A 5,400-nucleotide genomic window follows, 5' to 3' on the forward strand; every position below is an offset into this window, starting at 1 on the left:
TANANANANANANANANATATAATTAATAATTAATAATAATATATATATATATATATATATATATATATATATATATATATATATATATATAATTTAATATTCAAACTTATTATTTAAAACAAATTATATAATAAATGCAAATATTTATAATCTTTATATTTATAGTAATAATAATTTAACAAAAAGCATGCTTACAATATAGTTGTCTTTGTTTCAATTTTAGCCTTGCCGATTCTAATTTTAGTTTATTTATAGCTGTGAGATTCCTTTTCCCATCATTACATACAAAGGCGACTAGATACAATCCACTGTCAATTATAATTTTGGCAATATTTTTGACCCACTCAATAAGTTGATCAGTTTTTGTTGCACCATCACAAAAATAATACGCCAGTGGAAACTTCCATCCACTTTGTACGCCACGAATCATAAAAACTAACACGTGATCAGCAAATCTTGCTCTCCGCTTATTGCCAAAATCTTCAAAACCAAGAATATGTTTCTTTTTTGCATCATAATCTACGTGAGGTTGCAATAACATTTCGTCCCACATTAAAAGACACACTTTATCTCTCTCTTTCATTAATTTTACTTTCTTTTTTAGATATTTATTTATAAAATTATTTGGACCTGGATGAATATTAATTGTCTGAAGTATAGATTGTAATGTTTCTATGGTGGGCAGATTGAAAACTTGTGTCAGATATTGATAACATTTACTAGATTGTTTCATGATAGATAAAGCAGCAATCTTTTCAGTCAGTGTAAAATGTCTATCCTATAAATAAAATTAGATCAATCTATCATAAGTTGATATTTTCTTACTGTAATATTCCATTTACATACCTCAGAGGCATATTTTGTCGTTTTTATCTGCATCTGGAGAAAAGCTTGTTCGACAGGTGTCAATGAAGACAATAGCTTTTCTATAGCAGTACTTTTGCTGCATTGCTTAGCTTGCCTTATACGTTCACGAAATGATAACTGCCTCTTTATAACAATTTCTTGCTTCTTTCTTAATATACATGATAATTTGTACAACTTCCACATTTTTGGCGTAAATTTATGAAAGCATTTTCCATGCAGTAAGTTATGCAGGTCTGACAAGCTGGATGTTGAATTTTTAGGTGAAGAAGGCTCTAACTTTAAAGAATCTTTATTTATTGGAGAACTTTGTAAAACTTCTTTATTTATTGGAGTACTTCGTAATACTTCTTTATTTATTGGAATACTCTGTGACATCTCTTCATTTATTGGAATACTTTGTGATACTTCTTTATATATTGGAATACTCTGTGATAATTCTCTAATTATTGGAATACTTTCTAAGACTTCTATTACAGGTTGTGTCTCTTTTTTTATTTCTATTATTTCAATTTCTTCAAGTTGACCAATTGCATTTATATCTAATGTTTTACTCTTAGAATCTCTTGTACTTACAATGCTGTAAGTATGAGTCTCAGTATCATGATCATTAACTATCTCATTGTCTTCACAATTATTTGCTTCAATATTGTTATTACCGTTATTTGGCAGATATAAGGACGGTATAACACCAGGTTTCAATCTTCGTAATCTATACATTGCTTCATAATCACTATCGGCAAAATGTCTGTAGCATACAACGCACTTTCTTAATTGTTCATCAGTTAAATCTTGTATTTTCTCTGAATAAATCGCCTTTTTCCATTTATTCATCATGATAACGTCTTTGGGAAACATGTGGGAAGGTAGGCTCACTCCCGTGGAACATCCCAAAACGCAGCAATGTCTACCCATAACCTAAAACGTTAAGTATTGTTTATATTATAGTCTATTTTATAATATTATACATGATTTTATTAATATTCATACTTACTATAATTGCAGACAGTGATGAGTAGATTGACTGAATAAGGCAAAACTAACAAAACAATGTTAAGTGAAAAAAATTACTAAAAAGTCAAGGCACGTATTTAGCGGAGATACGAACCAAATAGCGGTAAATTTCCATTTACATCGGACGAGATGTGTACTATTACTATATAGAAGAACGTCGGTCTTTTTTAGATTGCGTTCGCTTTACCACTCACAGCGCTTATGAGTATCAATTGTTCTTGTTTAATATTTACTAAACAACAAGAATGAAACGATGGCTTAAAGCGTTATGAACGTAAAAGCGAATACAGCCTTAATATATATAGCGTAATTACCTTAAAAAGTAATTGAATTATTTGGAAATAATTGAAGAACGCGACATATTATCAATTATTTTAACTATTCGAAATCGATATTAAAGACGGTCAATCATATTTAAGTTTATTATTATTATTATTATTACTATGTCGTTTTCTTATTATTATTATTATTATTATTATTAAATTGTTGTTCCACTCAAATTTCTCATTTTATACTTATAATTCATAACTGATATTATTAATGTATAAATGTTAATATTAATGACATGTTAATATTAATTTATTTTAACCGTGAAAATTTTTTTAAAAATTTTTATATTGGAATATTTTTTTAGAAATATTTTTTTAGAAATATTCAGAAATCAAAAATATTCGAAAAGTTTATATCTTCTCTCAGAATTTTTCGAGTAGAAGTGAATTCTGAAATATTCTGAAATTTCTCATCTTATAATTTAAAAAAAAATATTTAAAAATTTTTCAAATTTTATATTTCATCAGAAATTGTACTTACAAAAAAATCTTAGAAATTTTATTGATGATATTTCATAATTAACATATATATGAAAAATTCTGAGGAAAAATGTAGATTTTTTCTGAGAAGTTCAATTCATACAAAAAAATGTGAGAAAGTTATAAAATTATATTAAAAAAATCTGAAAAATTATATGAAAAATTCTGAAAAAAAATTTCACTAGGGATATATTAAATTATATAATATTTAATTCATAAATGATAATATTAATAAGCATATTATACCATTTAGTTAGCGTATCCTTTAATTTAACACGATCTGTGTACTTATGGAATTCTCCTAGAGTAACAAACTGATGTACTTTTCTCACCTATACTTTAATTGTACACTCGTCAATTAAAAGGTTGCAACACTTTTTTTCGATGGATTTCGGAACTCAGTCTTGTTCGTAAAGCAGTTGAATCTAAAAAGTATCTTTAGATTTTTAGATCCATAAGGAAGGACAAATCGCTCGATGAACAGTCTGCATTCCAAAACCTAATGAAAAAAAAATGCAACTTTTAAATTAAATCAGTATATCTTCAAAAACATCTACATTTTCTGTTATAAACATCTTTGTATTAAGAATATTCTTTAGCATGTACATTCTTTTAATTTAATTAAATAGTGACATTATATTTGCTGCATATCAATTATAAATCTTTGTTTTTTCATTATATTTTAATAGTATATAACAATTTAGCTATTCCTAATGATTTCATTTTATTATCATCAAAACTTTCTAATATTAAATGAGTAAATTAAACTCTTGACATTTTAATTTTATTAATTTCTTTTTAGTAAAAAAAGGATTTTTTAATATGAATCATTATAATAACCATTATAAAAATTTAATAGTATCTATTAAGCAATTTTTAAATGTTTTATTATTAACTTTTGATAAAATTAATTATTTAAAACAAATTTAATAAAAACATATTCCATCAATTCTATTATAGCTGGAGAAGCAAAATTATAGATTAAAATTATAAATTTATTTATATAGCTGTTTCTTTTTTGGCTGTGTTTTGGCGATAAATATTAGATTATCTGTCAATATGATGATGCAAAGAATGTTGCTGAGAATGTACTGAAAATTATTTGAGAATATTCTTGTAGAAATGATCATAACAAGATTATGACAAAACAGTATAAGCTAAATATAGTAGATAATGAGAGAGAAGAAAGAAGAAAAATGGAAATAGAGGGACAAAAACGGATCGCTAAATAAAGTTCGATAGGCGAATAGATAAGAACGAAATGTTTAGTTTCCAAGTAAAATAATATTTCTTCTATATTTACACAGTCTCTTATGCTTTCGTTAATTCACAAACATACATGCACTTGCGCTCGAAATGTACATAGTTTCCGCAAGTATTGTCACAACGTAAATAATATAATAAATTTTAATAATCAATTTTTACAAATGTGATATTAGGCGAAACTCTGCTTCACTTTTTTAGTAACGATTCGCGAACTTTGTAACGTATAAATCTGAAGCTGGAAAAGAACTTCCGTCAACATTCCCTTATATCCCTTACGCTTAGCGAGATAAGCTTGGTATAAAATAATGTCCATACTTGTTTCTTGCTAATTGACCACCCATTAAATTCAATATCAAATAAGACCTTCTTATAATTTCAGTTATTTAATTATTAAATTTCTCTTTTTTGTATATATATGCGTTCATCTTCATAAATCAATACCGTCCGATTCAGGCCTATTGTTTTGTAAATACGGTAATTTAATATCTCTTTAATAATTAAACTTATCTGATATAATATAGATAGTTCACAAAATAAATCACATTCTTAGGTAAAATAATACCATTAAAATTAAAATTATAAAGCAAAAAATATATCTAATGGTAGATTCGCTGAATCATTTATAATCGTAAACATAAACTATCCAATTCTTACGCTGAACTGATGGTATAAATCTTACTATTAGTAAACAAAAATACAAAATTATTTAATCAATATAAACTACTTATTACGGTCAAAATAATTTAATTCTTATAATAAGCTTATGATAGAAACTATTTTCTGTTGCTAAAAAAAGAAAATTCAGTTCCTTATGAATAAATATAAATTTTATGATCTTTTACGGTCTTTTACGGTATTAATTTTAAATCAGAAAAATCTGTCGAACACATATAAACATAAAATTGAAATAAATTATGTTAACCCTTTCGTACCTCTGAGTTTCCCAAAAGAGATGCGTTTCATATGAAGACAATTTTTGGGAGTTCTGTGTGTAATTTTAAATTTATTATCAAAATTTAAATTCAAAGTGATGATCAAATCACTGAAATGTCATATATTTAAAATATAAACTTGGATTTTATTTTTTTAATTTATCATAACACGCACACACACACACACACGCACACACACACGCACGCACACACGCACACACACACGCACACACACACGCGCACACACACGCACACACACACGCACACACGCACGCACGCACACGACTTATGCAACCTAAGATATATTTAGAAGAGTAAAAGTTTTCTAAATATGACGGATTGTGGATGACGGATATATATCCTCATACATATATATATATATATATATATATATATATATATATATATATATATATATATATATATATATATATAAATATATACGTAATTAATTAACTAACTACTAACTTAATACGTAGTATACTATACTACTATTATATTATTTAGTATATAT

This window comes from Atta cephalotes (genome assembly GCF_000143395.1).
Source record: "Atta cephalotes unplaced genomic scaffold scaffold00065, whole genome shotgun sequence".
Lineage (NCBI taxonomy): Eukaryota > Metazoa > Arthropoda > Insecta > Hymenoptera > Formicidae > Atta > Atta cephalotes.